The sequence below is a fragment of the Porites lutea genome, chromosome 1 (genome assembly GCF_958299795.1).
Source record: "Porites lutea chromosome 1, jaPorLute2.1, whole genome shotgun sequence".
Classification (NCBI taxonomy): domain Eukaryota; kingdom Metazoa; phylum Cnidaria; class Anthozoa; order Scleractinia; family Poritidae; genus Porites; species Porites lutea.
The window spans coordinates 23,630,225-23,650,597 of record NC_133201.1 but is presented as its reverse complement, the minus strand read 5'-3'; the positions used below and the strand labels follow the sequence as shown (position 1 = coordinate 23,650,597).

The window sequence follows — 20,373 nt, the reverse complement described above, 5'->3', positions numbered from 1 at the left end:
GCGTTTTCTGGGGTAGCGAACAACTAGAAAATGCCGGGAAACAGCATGTTCCCCAACGTTCACCCATCGGTTAATGAGATGTTTTCCATCGTCTCAAAACTTTTTTCTCCAGGAAAACGCGCCGTTTTCCGTATCGAATGCGCTTATTTTCGCGCATCTTCTACGTTTCCAGTGTGACCTTACGCTGGAATGTAACTTAGTCCTTTATTCACTGGTGTTTTCGTTCAAAATTTAACATTCGTTGTTGCAGTTTTGTTTTTCCCGGCACCCGCCATAGGTGCTTTAAACGACAAATAAATACTTCGATTCTGTCCCCGATATCCCTCAATGGAAACAAGAAATGAAAAGCTCTCAATGTACTTCTGAACTCTTTTATTATCAGCAACTCAACTCATCGTCTGCAGTACAGAATGCCTCTAATTGATTATGACCACTCCACAGTAAACTAAAACTACTATTTATAAAAATGCATTCAATCATAGATAAGATATTCACAAAATTCTGTTATCAAATGAATATGGTCAGTACAATTCAGAACACTCTTGACAATATATCTACTGATAACCAACTGATCCAAATAAGAACAGTCGGGAGATATCGATGCTAACTTATGAAACGAGTAAGGCATGTACAGATTAATTTCAGTTAACATTCCACTTGCATACAAATTGTTTTCTGTAGTAAAGTTTATATTTATACTCAAAATTCTATTCAATACGAGCACACATTGACTTTAAAAAAATACTGTTTCCAAGGTCAAAATGAAGTTGATCCACTCCTTAGTTTAATAAGTCCATCTTTGCTCGTACTGAGTGGAATTTTGAGTGTATTTCCTTTAAGGATGAGTACTCTCTCGGTTTGCTGGTGAAAATCACCTGGAATATAGTTAATTGGTAATATCCAACTAGTGGTCTATTATCAATGTCACATTCTGATTGGCTGAGCTACTACTAGGCCATATGTTATAGCCCACTAGTAGCGAAAAGCACCGGCTTTGAAAACCAAGACAATGGCGGCTGAACAATGTTTTTGCTAGCTAAACTTGTTTTGTCTCGATATTTTGGACCAACTAGTTGGATTTTACTAAAACAATAAATTATTCCTCTCGCCCTCATGGCCTCTGAGTCAATAGCCCATTCGGGCTTGAGGAATAATAAATTGTTAAATATATGTCGACCAGTGGAACCCCAAATGGCAATAGCACACTGTTAAAGAAATTTCAAGTGCCATATTTGTTCTGAAATAAGTCTTGAAACAAGGTTTTCCCTGATTTACTTTTAAAAATGTATTGAAGCTCCACTGTTATCAAGCATTAAAAAATGAAAAGAACTACAATTATTTAATGGCCCAGAGCAATGACTCAGGAACTTCATTACGCCCTCTTGTACTTGGAGGACCAACCCTTCTGTTAACAGATTGCTTTTTTTGCTGGTTGGACATACTTCTTCCATAGCGAGAGTCCAAATTGTGAAAAAAACATGGAAACCTCCTCTGATCTCCACTCTAGGGGCCTTGTTCTGAGAACATCAACCTCCTCATCTGACTCATTGGACGAAATCAAGGCTGAATGTAAGGCTTCTAAGACTGGCATCTTCTTCTCATCTTCTGTAACCACTTTTAGTCTTTTCTCAAGTTTCTGGGTGAAATAATATAGAAATCAATTATTTTTGATAGATTTGTTTTTAACTTTCAGAGCATCTGTAGTCAAGAGAAATATTCTCATTGAAACACCAGTAGTGGTCACTGATCTGTAGCTGTCACATTTAGTGAGGCTTAATTCTTTTCCCTTTAATTAAATTATTCACAAATGCTATCAACTGAGTAATGCCACTGGATTGTGTTCTATCCCTGGAATCCCTTCTTTAAAACAACATGTAATACTGTTTGAATATACATGTGATGTACAGCTAGCTTTATACTTGTGGAGTCAGATGGCTTGTGATTAATTGATCACAAAAGTGTCCCCAGGTGGGTATGAAGGCTGATAATTTACATAATCCAAGTTCAAGAGTTCTGTAAGAAGGTTGAACTGCTTTTTTATATCACTCTGTAATCATTGTTGTGCTGGCCCCATGAATAAATTTTTGACAAGCTTGCAAGCGCTGACTTAATAAGTCGCCATTATTGCACGACTGTTTCATGGTTGCATCAGGTAAGTCCAATTTTGGTCGATTGCCACCAAGGAGATACTTTAAGATAAGATAAAGGATGGTAAATTTTCACTCAAACAGTTCAGTGTGGATTTGGGGTTAGATTAATGGTGTTGTCATGTTTTTTTTTTTGGCAGCAACTCACAAGGAAACAAGCAATGCTTGTAGCCTAGTAGTCACTATTTTGTGATGAATATATTAATTTTGTTGTCATCCCTCGTTGGGCTTCCTTCTCGTTAGACCTCAACTGCAGAAGGGGCTCAAGAAATGCAAAAAATATATAAAAATTATTTGAGTAGTAAGAAAAATTGTTCCATTCTGATCAGTTTTTGTAATTCTTACCTACATTTTCTTCTCACAACATTTTTCAACATCAACAAATATTTTGTTATTCATCACAAAATATCGTGGCTAGTACAGGTATTTGCTTGTGAGTTAATTTGTTTTTCCATTTTCCCTTATGTGCTTTGCAATGCTACTTGACCTTACAGTTGAAATTATTTATAACTTAACGATAAAAGAAGAGCTTAGTGGCAAATACTTATACATATCAAGTGAGTCATAACTTTGTTGAAAAATGATATGAGTGAAAAATGTTGGAAACAATTTCAAAAACTGAGCAGAAAGGAACAATAATAATAATTATACTACTTATATAATTTTGTAAAATAATTTTTGGCATTTCTCAAAATCCCTATGCAGCCAAGATCACAAGAGAATGAAGCCCACAGGAGGGATCAACAACAAAAAATAAACACTGGTACATCACAAAATAACGTGGGCTACTTGAAATGTTTGCTTGTTTCCTTGTGAGTGGCCACCAGAAAATAGGTGACTAATTTCACCCCAGAACCACAATGAACCTTTGGAGTGAAAATTTCTTATCTATTATCTTCTCTTAAAGTATCTTTTTTAGACAGGTACTCAAGCAAAATTTGGACTTACCTAATCTAACCAAGAAACAACAGAACAATAATGGCAACTTAAGTCGGCACACTTCCAAACTCGTCACAAATTTTTTTTCATAGCACCCCACAATGATAAGTTCAGATAAAAAAGGTTCAACCTTCTTACTGAACTCTTGAACTTGGATTCTGTATATTATATTATCTGCCTTCGCACCCACCTGATCAGTTAATCACAAGCTATACAACTCCACAAGTGATCTTCCATACATTGTGTTGCATACATGTAGCACCTGGGTTTGCTTTCCCCCCAACCCCCCTCCCCCAGATTGATTCTCAATTTCCTTTGTCTCTTGGGGCTAGGAGACAAAGGAAATTGAGAATCAACCAGAGTTAAATCAAGATTAATCTGAAAACAAATTTGACCCATAACAATATGCTTTGCATGAATTCTCCCTCCATGTAAAAGGCCACTTAAAGGGACACAGTCAGCTGATGCACATGTGCATTACATATCAATTCTTAGCTGCTTTGCATATCACAAGATGCGCGTGAAACAGAAAGTGAGAAGCGCATCCGGAATATCTAAACAAACCTTGTGGAGTTGAACTAATTGCAAGTCAAAATCTTAGTTATAGACTCTAAGTCATATCAGAGCACTCATTTTTTTATATGCCATCAAGAATTCACCAATGCACTTGTCCAGGGAAAGCTAAACATTGACGAATACTTCTGAATTTGACGAATCAGTAGGTTGAGACAGCTTGATTGTACCTTTCTCCATCAATTTTCCAAATATTTGTAATGATGATTTGCTCTGCAGTGTTATTGATTCATTTCTCTTGTTATTTTGGTACACGAAGGGGATTTCTCCCGTCCAGCACCTACACGTTTTCCACCTCCTCTTTTTATGTTCCTTTGGATACTGTGCTTAACCAAATAATTACGATAAAATAATGTTTTAGGGTGCATAAAAGTTTGCTGAGTCAGAAAGAGGTTTTCAGAAAAAAAATATAGGATCGAATGAAAAACTAGGTCAGATTAAAGTGGATTTCTAGATGTATCTGATGTGTACATTTGATTTTGAGTTGAGGTATTTAAATCTTTTTCAAACTGGGAAAAGTAGTGTCCAGGTCAGTGTGGCCCAATAGGCGACTGTATCCCTTTAATTGCTCTTTTTACCAGCAGCATCGGGTTATCTGTAATATTTAGAACTTGTGAGACTGATCTGCCTCGGTTAGCTTAGCTAGCTGCAGGTCAGCCAGGATTGATTGTAAAAATTAATACTTTGTCATCTAACAAATAAATTATCATGTCCAAACTCCTTGCCTCACATACATGCTACATCTGCAAAAACAAACTGCCACAAAAAATTTGTGCCACAAGGTATGGTAAGTTTTAGCCTATCTTCCAGAGCCGGTCATGTTGAAACGCAGACCATGCAGACTGCAGACTGTGCAGACTGAATAGAGACCTTTAGCATCAGGTAAACCGCAAACCGCAGACGGCAAACCGCAGTTACGCGTTTGCAGTTTCACGTTGCCGAGATTTCAAACTTTAGCAAGGCGTTCAGTTCAGTTCAGTTCAGTTCACATTTATTTAGCCAAAATACAGTACAATACAAGAATACATATAGGAATTGTAAGGTTGCAAGGGCACCCAGAAGAAACCAGAAGGCTTTATGAAGCCTGGGCTCCCCAGTCTAAAAGAGATAAGCAAAATAAAATGATATTCGCGGAGTGATACGTTAAAAATAGGAACCAAACAGGGACTGGGTTAAGTTATGAATTCAGAAACAATATAGAAAAAAAATTTAACTCTGGATTGGATCAGAATACTTTCCTTTGTTAGTATGGCAGAAAGGAATATAAAATTGATTTGAACTACGCGTTCATTGTTTAGGGCCGCCATGTTGTTTTCATCAAGTCGAAGTGCATCACTTTAATCGCCCAAAACTCAGCAATAATTCATTGATTCGAGATCAAAAATCCGACAAACACATCGCAAACGGATACAAAAAGCTAGTTCATACCATTAAACGCGAGGCTGTACAATTTTTTGTGGCAAAAAACCTTGCCGTAAATCACTTACCGCTGGAAGCCCTTCCTGCGGTTCAAACGTGAACTGCAAACTGCAAACGTGACCGCAAGGCCTTGGTCACGTGACATTTTGCGGTTTGCGGTTTGCCGTTTCCCACGAAAAACCTGATGCTAAAGGTCCCTAATGTTAAATTTTTTACTTGTATCTTAATTTTCTAGTAAAATGTTTACTATAGTTTCCTGCAGGAGCGAGCACGATGGAGGAAGGTAAGCTGTTTCTTTCTGTAACTGTATTATATTGCCACGATTATTTAATTTTTTTAAGTAGAAGAAGCTTTTCAGTTAAGGTTAAGTGACTTAAAATAAAACCCTTTTCGGCTTCCTACAACGGCTACGAGAGACATTTCCTCAATTTCCTTGATTGTTGATGATTGTCTTTAGTTTCACTCTGTAATTCAAACCGGTGATGTGCCGTCATTTCTTCAAATCCAGTACAGATACCGATGTTATCATTGTTAGCTCAGAAGATTCGGCTAAGACTTTTGTTTATGTACATTTTTTATTCGATTCCCAAGAGTGTCCTTCTTGGCTGGTTTTCACTCGGGGATCGACAATTGTATTTGCTCCAGGCATTCACGCCAATAAGTGGTAGTGGTTTGAAACCGACAATCTTGTCCGAGTATCATGGTTCTTGTTTATGCAGTTCCAAAACTAAATAGTTCATTAGTAACAAATGTATTATTTGTACAACTCGAAGATGTGGAGGGGGCTTGAATGCACCGTGTATTTTAGGCATATTTTGTCTCAATTTTTATTGAATATTATCAGTGAGAAGTTAAAGTCGCTGCCCTTCTCCTCTTAATTCTGACGCTTACGGAACCGCCAAATACGAGGAAATCAGAATATTTCTAAGGTAGATATACCGTTGATTTATTTACACATTTTAAAGCAAGGCCCATCTCTCAAACGTCTCGGTTTGATATTCCGAGCTAACAACGACGACATCGGTATCTGTAAGATTTGAAGAAATGGCGGCAAGTCACCGGTTTGAATTACAGAGTGAAACCAAACAAGGCGATCATCAACAATCAACGAAATTGAGGAAATGTCTCTCTCGTAGCCATTGTAGGAAGAGTTTTATTTTAAGTCACTTAACCTGAAAAAACTTCTTCTACTAAAAAAGATTTAAATAATCGTGGCAATATAATACAATTACAGAAAGAATCAGCTTACCTTCCTCCATCGTGCTTGCTCCTGCATGAAAGCGGCCCAGCTAAAAGAGCACGAAACTGCCTTTACATCTTCCGGTAAACATGAGCCCACAATTTTCTCATTTCTTAGCCATGACCCTTGCAGGTACACATCGGTGCACATATGATAGTGATGCACAGTGCACATAATGAGAGGAAGCGGGAAACTATAGTAAAATTTTACTAGAAAATTAAGGTACAAGTAAAAAAAATAACACTCAGTCTGCACAGTCTGCAGTCTGCATGGTCTGCATTTCAACATGACCGTCCAGACCTGTTCTCTTGTCCCTTCCAAGAAAGTTTCCTTAGGTACAGTTGTATTCCGGATTCCGAATTTCACTATTCCAGATTCCACACTGTATACGTAGCTTACTAACAAATCCTCGACTTGCATTCAATTTCGAGATCAATTCCTTACAATACATGCTAAAAGAAGTTAAAGATCTTACCCTAATTGTCTTGAAACCGTCAATTAAGAACTGGCGCTCCTTTTCCTCTTTCTAGACGCTTCTTCGGTCGAAAACTTTTCACACAGCTCGTCTACAGCTTAACGGTAAGTCGATCTGTTGACGTCCTCTTCTTTCTCCGTTCTCTCGGCCACTTGCGCCCTCAAAACCTTGCTTCCCTTAATCGTGGCTTGTAATAACAAGAAGTAACGGTCCGAAAGAGATATTTCTTGGCCAAGATCGACCGCGGACATGGCAGCAAAACAACAAAAACTCGAAATTCCCGCCGCCTTCTTCGAAATGTGACAAAATATTTTCTCACACGAAAGAAACGCGGACTTTGAGGTCATGTGATCTTGTTCTTTTGTGTCACTCATGATGTCGAGACTACGAGCCCGGTTACTAGGGAAACAGAAAGGGTCTGTTCCATTGCGTTTTCTCTAGGATCTTTAGCTGCCTCGCGGCAGAAATAAGAGAAGCCTCTGAATGCATTTTGCATGCCTTGAGTTTGTTTCAAAAACAACGACGATTACGACAGACCTCTAATAAGTCTTATCGTATTCAGAATCTGCTGAACTGAGATTACTGAGAAGTCAATTTCCGTTGTAATATTCACAGACACTGGTTTCTTGACAAAGTTGTTGCTGGTAAGATAATCAAAATAAAGCTGAGGGAATTCTTGGCAGGAAATGTTTGGACCCAAATAAAACACGGCGGTCAACGGCCTGTTTACACGTTGCTGATAACGATGGTAAAATGAGTTGCAAAACGCACTATTGAATCGCGTTTGCCAGGTGCTAGAAAACGTGAAATGAACGGCATGTTTTCCTGGTGTTACCGCCGGTGAATGTTGAGTTTTCCCGGGAGTTTTCCTTGTGTTACCCGAAGTCGGAAAAGGATTTAGGAACGTGATATTTTCACGACATTAACCGTTTGGTAAAATTTCCGGTTAACGAGAGAAAACGAGCTGTTCAACCCCGTTTTCCATGTGCTGGATAATGTGACATGAACAGCATATTTTCCCTCTGTTAAGTGATGGTGAATGCCAAGTTGTCCTTGTCTTTTCCGAAGTTGGAAAACGAGTCACGAACGCGATATTTTCCTTACATTAACCGTTTGGTAAAATGTCCGGTTAACGAGAGAAAGCGCACTGTTCAACCACGTTTTCCGTGTGCTGGAAAACGTGAAGTAAACAGCATATTTTCCTGGTGTTAACGGATTGTGAACGCCGAGTTTTCCTTGCGAATTCCGAAATGAGAAAACGGATCGTGAACGTGGCATTTTCAATACATTAACCGTTTGGTAAAATCACCAGAAAACAGGAGATTTTGTGCCGTGCAAATGTATCTGTCTGCCTGGTTTTTTGGCTGAACTATTATATTGCCGCATGTGGGACGTTAGGTGTCCCTCTTCTGAGTGAGAAACTCTTTAGCTCCTCCAAACATAAAAAGTTTGTGTCACATCGTCCGTTTAGAGGGTCGGCCGTATCTGCAAGACTCAAAGAGTATCTTAAGGCTGCCAGCATTAATGACGGAGAGACCCTTCACAGCTTTCGTGTAAGGATTTCATACACCCTTAAGGGTTTGGGTTGTACTCCGGAGCAGATTGCCCAGTGCGTGGGTTGGCGGAGCACAGAAATTACCTCGTATTACACGCGCCGCTCCAGTGCTTCTACTTCTTTGCAGTTGATAGAACGGGTTACACTCAATCTCACTTCTGCGGGCTCATATCCGCCCGCCTTGCAACTCTCCGACCAAGAGAATTCGCAGAGAATTTCGTATAGTTGAATTGTATCTTTCATCACTTAGGGACATTCATTCTAGTACACTACGGTGGTTATTCATGTCATTCTATTGGATATCAACTTGTTGTTAGTTAATAACTGAATCTTCATTGAGTTATGGAGTATCGGGTGTTGAGTGTTGGGTATTGAAATTATAAGGTCGAAGAGCTTTTTGGGGAAGAACGGAGACCTAGGTTATAGCAGACTGCCTCAGGGAATGGCAAGGGGCGGATCTCTCTCCCATAACTTAATTTCACGATGTGTTAAGTGTTAAGTTTTCAATTTTACATTTGTCCTCAACTTAGTCTTTCTCGGGTCTCTTCCTGCCTGCTAAATGCTCAACATAGTACTTCATCCTCACTGTTTACCACTTAACATATCGTAAAACTAAGTTATGGGAGAGAGATCCGCGGATTTTTGCGGAAAGAGGTAGGCGGCAAGAATAGATCGCGAGATGTGAGGAGTTGTCAGCCAACACCAGGAGAGGAGGGTGAGGCGAACCTTGATAAGTCGTCTCGGCGGTCGGAGCTATGACACAGTGAAATCAAAGCCACGTGGTGTATTATATTTCTAAGGGGAGCCTGCAGTGCAGTGATGCGTCCCTAAGCACGGAGAGGTATATTACTAGTCGTTTCACGATGCGTCAATCAATTATTAACTGAAAATAGTCTAGGGATGACAATTATGTGTTACGAGAGAACGATAAAAAGCCTGGTTGGTCTTTGAATACAAAGTCAGGGCACGAGCAGGAGTATTACAGAAACTAAACCACTGATTTTTATCAAAGGTTTGAAACTGTAGAGGATGTAAATTTAGTGAAGGAGAACATGCAGGCTTTCTTTTTTGTTAATACTTAGAAAGTTCAAGCGGCTCTAACAAGAGAAGATTTCCTTAGTTTTAATTTAGGGGCCAATCTGGATCATTATATATTGCCTGGTTGGAATCTGATACCTAAAGTGCATAAATTGACAGAAAAAACTGGTGTGGCGATGGAACCGTTGCTGGGCGCGCTTTTCCTTTCCAAAGCTACGAAATGATTTAGGTGGTCTTTTCGTATTTCCTATAGTTTACAGTAAGGATGGTAATGAAGTTTACATTGTACAGAAAGTATTAAGGACAGCAGGGACAGGGTTGCCTTTATTAATCTCCTTTTTTTATTTTATGGAAAGTAAACACAAAGTTCAAGAATTTGCTTTGTACAAGGAGGCTGTCACAAGAAAAATGGCAAGATATTATAATTGATTAATTGTAGTTTGGTAAAATAAATCCAAAGTGCCCAGCGGCTGCCGGTTACAGTTTCAACAAATTGCGCGTGATGTGCAATGTCGTAAGGCCTCAATTAAAGACGACATAATGCTGTCGTCCTGATTCTGCTGTTATTCAAACTGCAATAAGCTCGACCAATTTGTAACTTTTTAAATTCGTTTCGAAAAAAAAAAACTGTTGATACCGCTCAAAAGCATCTCCTTTGCTGTTTTAATCTGTTACGTGTAGACCTTATCCTTTGTTAAAACCTTTTCGATATGGACAGCAAACAGGGCAGCTGACTTTCAAGTTAAAACAGGTGGGGATGTTGGAAGTTTTTGGACTTATGAGGTACAATTATCTATTCATTAAACATGGACTGGTGTTAGTCGATTTAGGCACGAAGGGTCAGTTCGCAAAAGTCTCACATGTATCCCATTTTCTTGGTAATTTTTATTGTAAATTAACATTGCAGTCACTAATATTTTCTCTGGTTTTGTTGTAGCCAGTAGAAGGAATCACAAGAGCGACATATCCGTTTGCATTGGCTAAAATTAAGTCAACATTCCTTAGGTTGAAACGCCATCAAAATACTTGTTAAAATTCATCTCGAATGATATTTTTCTGTTAGTCTTAATGTTTTATTGGTGTGGAGTGTAAAAGACGTTTATACTTGTTTTCAAACTATAATAGGCAAAATCCGTTTACCACTAACAGGATTCATGAGCTCTTTCTAGTCTCCTGCTCCAATATTCTAATAGGCTGATTTAGCAACAGAACGGGAACGTCAATTGACGACTGCGCGCGCAAATCAAACAACTGGCTTGACCAATGGCAGAGCTGCAAATTGCGCACCGGAAGTCGAATTTAGTCCTTTCCCCGCGCTTTCCCGTCGTCAAATGACGTTCCCGTTCTGTTGCTATATCAGCCTAATATTTCAACAGCAACGAAGAAGGGTATTTTACATGTGGCCGAGTAGAAGGAACTAAAAGCAACTAAAAGTTCAACTGTGCTATTTCGCTCAGTTTGAGTCTTCGCAAAATAATATTTCTACTCTTGTTATTCGTAATTGGTAAATAATAGAAGAAAAGACTTGGTAAGGTGTACTACCCACATCTGTCCGTGTTGCACTGCTGGTGTAAAAAGCAAGCCACGAAGTGAAGGTTACCCGTACGGAAACATATTCGTGGCTGCTTGCGCAGACTAGTGTTGTAGTCTTGATAATGGACAGCAGACAATACAAAAAAACACAAACTCACAAGTATTGTAGCTCAGATAGATTGGAAAATATCCCAGGTGGAAGCTGTTTAATTTTGTTGCCGTCCACAGCTCTGCAAGAATAAGGTTAATTATTTTAACTGCGTATCTCATGACAACAACAATCAGTCAACCAGTTTAGTGGCAGCTAGTGTAGTCATCATCATCATCATCACTTTTATTTATACACGGTAAGAACAATCAGGCTAAATATACAATATACAATATCCCAAAAATGTTTACAAACTATAGAATTAACGGTAATAGCATTTACAAAGATGAATGTTGAAATAACTAACTAAATAAGATTAATTTACAAAATTAAAGCCTGTTTTCCATTAATGCCATGTTCGAGCTAGAAGTCAACAGTTTCCGAAAGACAGTCAAAGGTTTTGCTTGTCTTACATCAGTGGACAAATTGTTCCACAGAACAGCCCCGCTGTAGCAAAAGCTATATCTATAGTAATTGGTTCGTGGCAAGGGAACTGCAAGCTTTAGTTCAGAATCTCTAAGGTTATAAGAATTAAATAAATCGTTGCGTAGAATGAATTTTGAAGACATGTAATCAGGTGCAAGGCAATTCAAAGATTTATACACCATCACAGCCTCCCTTGACGACCATGAACAAAGTTTCTTCTGAATTTTCCCCGTTAAAAGGTAATTTTTAAGTGCACAAATTGTTCATGCGCGGTCCATATTTGTAACAGTACATTAAGGCTAGAGTTTTGTACGTTAATTGTTATTTCCACCATTGTGTCCTTGTCTTTTAGCAATTATTTAAGCACGATGAAGGGACCCTTTTAGGGTTAATGCAGAGGCACCTTAAAACTACAACACCAGTAGCATAATACACGGGATGGTGACTTTTTAAAAGTAGGCTATGCACGATCAAAGAAAGATTTTCAAGACTAAATTACGTAATAAGTAGAGTGGTACGGAACCAGAAAAACAAAGTCAGTTGTGTTTTGTAAGGGTTAGTGGAGGAAGGGAGAGATTCGGCGAACATAGGTAAGTTGACACTTGCACGAATTGCTTGGTTCCTTTATATCCCCTCCATAATTATAGTGTAAAAAGTTTGGCGTTCTGTAAAACGTCTTTGCGAGCTTATTTTTTCGGTGTGCGACAAAAACTGCGAGAAGACCTCAGTTTTTGTTCCTTGTCGTTCCTACGCTTAAAGGTCAGTAAGGCATAAATTCTTTTCTCGAAAAGATACACCTTTACATGTTATATAGCAAAAAATATAGTTCAAGATCTGAAATGATAGCATTTGCTTATGGATGCATTATAGAAACTGCGCTGAAAAGACCTGAAGCACGTGCATTAGAGCATTTCCTCTTTCATTTCGAAAAGTTTACTTCTTCCTGGAAGCTCTTAGTGTAGTTGAAAGAAGACACCATAGTTCAAGGATAACTATATGAGTTCAGAAAACGACAGTATCGGCGCCCATGTTTATTAGGTTTATGTACTAAGGGAGTGGAGAGTAGGAGTGAAGGGAGGTGTCTGCCCAAATCATCTCCATCTCTGCATTCTATTTTACTTACACCCTGTCTCTATGTTACAGTTAGTCATATTAAGTATCACTGTTCAAATCCATCATACTTCGCGGCCCGCTAGTCGCGTTTCATTTTCCTTTTGGTGCGGTTCTGTGGTAATTTTCCGGTAGGTGCAGCTCAGTGAGGAAATATGCTTCTGCTTTTCTATGCTTATGGTTGGTCTTGTTTCTTTAAGTCCTGTTATTCAAATGTCTTCATCCATCCACTGTTTGCAGCCTTGTAATTGTTATAATATGTTTAAAAATAGGCAAGGGGTGCCCTTCAGCCTTAGATTTTAAGGTTAACATGTATTGTGTGATTTAGTTTGAAAGGGTGCTCCGACTCCATTTTCTTTCTTTTAGGAATTATTTCTTATCTTATTTTAAGGATAATGGAAAATGGATATTTAATACATTTATTTATATTATTGATTGATTTAAATCCTTATTTAGAAATCCATAGAAGATGATGTGACAAATTATACAGTATATGATGCAGGAAGTGCTGCTTAGAGAAAGAATGCTACTTTGACCTAGTCAAGAGTAGTAGATTGCAACATGAAGAAAGTCAGTGAAAGAAGTGGAGAATGATGGAGATAGATAGGATGATACGGAGCGACAAGAGACTATACACAATAGGAAAAATTTCTGAAGAATTAATTTTTTCTTTTTCCATCGACTGTATAAGTATATTTTTTTCATTGACTGTATATAAATATTTTTAAAAAACAGGTTGTTGCTGCTTTGTACTCTTTTCTGTTTAGTGAACATGTTATTTTTATAAGATTTTCTTAAAACAAATTTTTCCTTTTCATTGAAAGCACATGTATACAAACAAGAACGCTATAAGTAGCGTTGAGTCTCGCTTGTTTGTAGATAAGATAAGAAGTGAGGAGGCGAATAGAGCGCAAGCGTTCGTCACTCGGGGGGGCGGAGGGGGGGGGGGGCGCTCCGCATATAAAAGGGCTTGGGATGCTCGTCGTCTTGCTTAGGCCGGGGTGTAAATTTCGGATTTTGGTCTCACTTACGGTGTTCTGGGCAAAACGGTATTATATTTAGCCGTGAAGGTCTTGTTTAGGGTTGCATGTGCAAAAATATAAAAATACGTGTATTGTCTGAGTTTTCAGTAACATAGTCTCTCAGGGGTCAAAAAAGCTTGGGCTACGCCCGCATCGATCTCTTGTAGGGGTTTAATTCAAAATTTCCGACGAGCATCCCCTTGCCTTTCATATGCAGAGTCGTCCTCCCCAGGGGTTCGTCATAATTCCTCAGAGTCACCGACAGCAAGTGAAAAAGTTGAATTATGATTTCAATCTACTGCACAGGGTCCAGAGGAGTTGCGTGTGAATAAATAAATTAATTATTTAAAGTCTCACCTCGAAAAATGTTTATACCTGTCGCTTAGCACGGTTAATTAGGCCAATGGGATCTTTATGAATCTACTGTAAAGGATTTCTTTGCTTTTTACCTGATCCAGATCGACTTTGTTGTTCGCCATTTTGAAAATCAATAACCACAAGCTATATTCTCGTTGGTGCACAGCAGGTCGTCCGAAGGGTGACGGAAGACCGTCGCCCGAAGGGCGACCGAGGCGCGAAGTGGCGAGTGAAAAAACGGATAGGGGAGGATACTTGTACCACGTGACTTAGTTCGTTGTGAACCGCATCTCTCGGTGACGGAAGTGAATGAGACCGGAAACGCAAAAGCAACAGACCGCTGCTAATTCGAGAATCAAAACATCAGCTGCGGAGGGAGTTTTAAAGATCTTAGAGATCTACGCGAAGGCAACAGAGTTTTAAGTGAAGTGAAGATCTTTCAAGACTGAAGATTTGTTGTGTACATGCCAACAGTCTTCGATGTCTTTAAGCAGGTTTCGCTTGTGTAAAGGCTTCCCACTTCCCAGTCGCAAAACGAACAGCCAAAGACGCAAGAGGTAACATTGTTGGAACCACCGAAGAATGGCTCAGTCGTGATGATATTACAGTTGCCTTGTACCTCCGCTCTACTCAGCATTACGTTTTATTGCAACAGTACACACGACCTGTAAATCACTACCCGTAATAATTTACGATTTTCCAAACAAAACTAATGAGTTGGGCTTAACGTGATACAGGATTGCACAAAAACATTACATTCATGGACTAAAGAAAATCGCTTAGTTATTCAGATCCAGAAGATACTTTGGAGAAAATTGGAACCCTCATTCAGCCGTAATAAAAAGCTTCACCATCATGCTTCAAAATAGTCTGCTACACAGCCGTTTTTAATGTCGTCATGCAACGCTCTTCCCCGCTAATAGCCACAGTAAATCGATATGTGTGTCATGATCTCTCAGTGTGAAACATGCGGGTAAAATAACATTTACTCAGTGAAAATGTAGAACCTTCCAGAGCATAATCTACCCAGCAGACGAAAAAAACTTTATTGAAACGAGCAGCATTTTGGCATGAGGTAAAAGTAGTGTAGGTTTACCATCTCCTTTTATTGCTCTGCTCTTGAACACTTTTACCTTACTACGTCATTTCCGTCATCATCTGTTGCGGTGGACAGCAAGTGGACAGCAAACGGAAGTGCTGTCTCGAAGCCGTAAATTTCGGTCGCCGAAAATGAATTTGAATTCTTTTTTATGCCGTTTTCCTACAGTATTTCGCAAATACATCAGAATTCTAGATCAGGTTAGTCAAATCAGGGAATTTCATTGAATTTCATTTGAGTTTCAAAGATTCCAATATCGGCCCAAGATTTGTTTCCTCGACATTTATCATCGCCTGTACAATAATATTAATGATGTACGAAATATCAAGTTGTTCGTTACAATTAAGTATCCAGCATCATGAAAAAAAGGAAAAGAATCCGGCTGTTGAACACGAGAGGTAAATTAACGACGATTTGCTTGTCGTTTTTTACCTCATCATCGAAGTTCTGCTCATGAACATTCTTCCTTGTTTCAACATCTGATGTATTCACTTCTTTCAAAGTTATCAACGCTTTCAAACGACAGAATTCGTAGAACGAACCTTTCCGAAAACGCTCGACATCTTTTAGTGTGGGTCTACCACGAATGGTGTGTGGATTTGTAAGCGACATCACCGTATAATCCATCAATCTTTCCAAAGTTTTCGTCTCAAAACATAACATTCGGACAATTGCGCGTTGTTTTTCGAAGCGTTCACTGAGATTGAGAGCATCGTGTCGATTTTCATCCCCAGATTCTGCGCTACCATGACCCGGAACACGTCTTTACAAAACTATTCTTTCTGTCACGTTTAGCTGTATTTACTTTTCGCACGTGATCGTGAAGGTCAGAACCAAATTACCATAAGATCAGAGAGAGTTTACAGTTTTACTTTTTGTTATATCTGTTTTGCACTTACGATTTTATCGGCTTACTATGTCATAAGCATGAAACGTAACCTGTTTTAACGCAAAAGACAAAGTCTGATTTCTTGCATGGAAGAAAAGCACTTAAACGTGATAAACATTGCGCGTTATTCCAGTCATCCCCCAAAATAAACCACATGCTCATCACGAGACTCATTTCCGTACAATGAAAGTCGTCACGATTCTTATCCCCAGTTTCCACGGTCTTCGCTAGGAACGCGGGACCTACAAACTAGGTCCCACCGAAAAAAAAAAAACCGAACTGCATTTTAAGATTCTCGCTTTGCTAAAGCAAGCGAGACTAATTATTAACAAATTTTATGTGTTTTATTTTTATTTGCCTGGATGGTTTTCATGCTACTCATTAGCTTCAGCCAAATTATGGTTGGCCAAGCGGTCTAGCTGCCCAGCCATAATAAGTTATAGCTGAGCAGCCACCCGCTTGGCTTCGGTGACTGCATCTTTAATTTGTTGGGCCTTTTCTTTGAAGTGTTTCAGTAACCAAGAGAAAAAAAACTTAATTTGTTTCCACTTTTCAACACACAATTACGTTTATATGGCGACTCACAAAAACTAGTTTCGTATAACGACCTCTTCAGTTGATCGTCACAGTATTCAAAATAACATAAACTACTTAGCAATGCATGAAAAATAACCTCAAGTAGTAATGAGGCTTTGGGTTACAACAGTCCTTCGGATGCAGAAGTAGTTCCATTCACTTTTTGAGTTCATTAGATTAACTTCCCTGATTTTACTAATCAGAACAGACTTCGTGATTTGTCTTAACATCGTGTCAAATCCTGCTGTTCTCTTTGTATCTTACATCTTCTTTCTTCTATTTCCATTGCAGCCAGAGCACCTTTAAATTCTGTTTCATCCTCTGGGGACAACTGTAAAATGCAGGACCCCAACCATTTTATATATCTACTACTATTAACATATCTTGGACTCTAAGATAATAAGATATGATGAGCTCATCAGCGCCTTAAGTTAACAAAATGTTGAAAGCCTTGTCTCATCAGAAGCTCAGAAGGCAATAAAGGAGATAGGCCAAGGGAGGAGAGGTCAAAAGCACAAAATGTATAGCCAAAGGGAGAACTGGCGGGCTTCGGAGACGGAGGCTATTTCCACACGTTTCGACGCCATTATTGTACTATTTGGATGAGCTGTACGTGTCATTATGTTTTTTGAGGGTGCTTTTTTCTTACTACAATAATCTGGTACCTTACACTTTGGGACCATAACGCTTTCTGTCACAGGAGTTCTGTAGGGGCTAGCCATTTTGAATTTCACACTTCAAAGCATCGAGTAAGTACACTTGGATACATGGTTTCCATAAAAATATGGAAATTATATTACATTGCCTTGTGTTGGAAGCAGATTTTTTACCTCTTCTTTCCTTTGTTACTTGAACTGCTAACGTTGCAAAGTTGGCAACGCGATTGTTTGATTGCGCTAGATCTTTTTTTAAAAAAGTAACGTTAGGAAAGCGTTCTTTCCACGAGCTTTGCTAACGCAAGTCAGCATTGAGTGACTAACGGCCAAAATGCCTTTTCGGCTCTACACAAATGTGGCTGGAAAAAGTGTACCGTAAACGATTGATTACCTCTGCCTTAAGAAAGGATTTATTACAGAGAGATGGACTATATGCTAGGATATCTAAGTTAAGATATGAATTGTACGATTTGAAAAAAGAGGACTGGTTTGAATTATGTGGCACTTGTGTGGCCTGCAAGGATGAAGAGCAGAGGTTGGAGTTAAAGGAGAAAGAAACATGGTATGTGGATGAGGTGAAGAGGGTAAAAGCGATAGTAGGAACGGTTGTTTGGACTAGGACAAGATTATTAAAAGTGGAATACAAGCAATGGAAGAGTCTTCGAGGTAGAGATTATTTATAGAAGCAAAGAATGAAGAGGCAGGTGAGAGGCGGCCTGTTGATTGTGTCTGAGATTAGAGACTTTGAGGCTTTTCACGGGGCTTGTGACGGAACGGGATATGTTGCACGAAAAGGACTAGATAGCAAAAATAACCAAGGCAAGGGAGGATGAAGATAGTATGGCGTTCCAGAGGGAGTGCCGTGGGGACTCGACTAATCTACATAATTTCACATCAAGAGAGGTTTCTTTGCAAGAACGCGAAATACTAAATTGCGGGGATGGCCTTGCACCTAGAGGATATGGTATTACTGGTGCAAGAGAGAGACGAAGAGAGGTGCAACAACAAACAGAACTTGCTTTATTGCAATATTCTCACTAAATAATTAATTAACGCATCGTGAAGCGACCAGTAAAATACTCCGCCATGCTTAGCGACGCATCAGTGCACTGCAGGCTTTCCTTATAATTAGAATACACCAAGGGGGCCGGGACCGCTCCTCTCCGGGAGGCGGTTTTCTTTCGGAAAAATTGTTTGGGGTACACGGTCCAGGACCTTTCGATCGGCTCTGGGACCCGGGTTTTTGTTTAAAACCAAGTATTAGTGTATGCGTCCGGGACCGTTTGGCTCTGAGTGCCTGTTCTTTGTTTGGGTCGAATTTTTGTTGGTTCGGCTCGAGGAGTCGGTTTTCTTTTCTTTGGAACGAAATATTATTGTGTTTGCGGTCTGAGACCGTTCGGCTCCGGGAGCCGGTTTTGGTCACGTATACGGTCCGGGACAGTTTAGCTTTGAAGGAGAAACAAGGCGTTGACGTTGTAACCGCTGCTCTTACTTCTGTTCGCAACGTTCTTCGGAAGCCGGAAACTGTGTATGACCTTAGGAGGCTTCTGCTTAGACACCCAGATTATTTCCAAGCGGGCAGTTTACATAATCATGTTGATTTCTGGGAGGATCTCATTTTTTTTAACTGGTTACGCCTGTCCTCAAGTTACTTTATTTGCTACAGACAATCCGAGAGGGAGTGAGGCTTGATAGTTTCTTATGTCATTTCAAGGGCAACTTCAAAGGAAAACTTTATGACTCGGCTTTTCCGCCAATTTCTTTTTTCGAGAAATCTCCTTGTGGCCATCAGTTAAAGTGATTCGACCCAGTATTTTTGTTTGGGTACCATCCTACTTTGAAGCTCTCTAGTATCTCCACCTTTACTCTGATCCTAACATATAGCATGGATAACATATACATCAATCTACAATACAGCATAAAATTTTTGGCGATCGGAGTAAATGTCACGTGGTTATAGTGCCACGCCTCTTTGGGGTCTGAGTCGAAATTCTGCTGTTGCAGGCATTTTTGTCGTCAAAATCTATCGGCTACATATAGTGCGCATTAGTGCCTTGCGTTGAACAGAGTTTCACCAAAATAGCAAAGACCAAATGCGAGAAATTCAGCGGTTTTTAAATTTGTATAGGTAATAGCATGATTTGTAGTGTAATCATAACTATAACAAAATTCTCAAATCTGATTGGTTCTCAACTGCCCTGATTTCAGCCTTAATAGGACAGTTTAATAGGACAGTACGCGTCATGCCTAAGTAATTGGACAGTACGCGCCATCACGCGCGCGCTTAAATGGCTTTTTTTTCATTGCTAGCGAAAAAATCTTGGAATTTCTTGTGTTTTGATTTTAAAAAAGAGCCCTATATATCACAAATTTTGTTAAAGTTATGATTAATTGGTAACAGAACTTCGTGTCGTCCAATTCGATCTGTAATCATACTCGTGATGAAACAAATCGGACTCCCGCTACGCGGTCGTCCGATTTTGTTAATCACTCGTATGATTACAGACCGAATTGGACTCCACTCAGTCCTGTTACCATTACATATTTGGCATAAATACCACGAGTGATATTCACAAAATTGTTATACGAAATTTCACGAGCCGTTAGGCGAGTGAAATTTGAGACAATTTTGAAAGATCACAAGTAGTATTTATGCCTAATATCACGTACAAATCATGCTATTATTTGTTTATACTACTAGCCACAGAAGGTTTGTAATTTCCACATGTAGGTATTTCAAATTAAGCTGAAATACCACTGCTCTAAGCCAATCAAATTGCAGAAATTTCTTATGTAGTAGTATAAAGGTCATAATTTATGTGAAAATGATGAGCGAACTTTACACGATTATATCTAATAAACTATGAGATTTATCCCCTTTTTTCGGAGATCTTCACAACAAATGGGTCCTTGCAAGTCAGCAAAAAGCTTTAGGGCCGTGTAAATGCGCGCGATTTTGAGCAATGCAAACATATAGGAATTATATTTTTAGCTATTTGTTGACGTTTGTCAGCGTTTCAGAGTCCTTCTGCATTTGCAATATGTCCCGTCGAATGAAAACATTGCTGACGCGCCCTCCCATTGATTGTTTCTTGTCGAAGGAGGCGTAGGCCCGAGTTTCAAGCGAGGTTTGGACCACAGATTTTTAACTTGATGTCTTTGGACAGCAAC

The 20,373-nt window shown here is 39.3% G+C and overlaps 1 long non-coding RNA gene across 1 annotated transcript; it reads right to left on the bottom strand.

Moving 5' to 3' along the window:
- Window positions 1-357: 357 nt before the first annotated feature.
- On the bottom strand, window positions 358-7,268 carry LOC140946825 (uncharacterized). Its single transcript, XR_012166867.1, has 2 exons — window positions 6,794-7,268; window positions 358-1,636 (listed from the first exon to the last, which is right to left on the bottom strand). It is a non-coding gene; the product is annotated as an uncharacterized lncRNA (long non-coding RNA).
- Window positions 7,269-20,373: the final 13,105 nt, after the last annotated feature.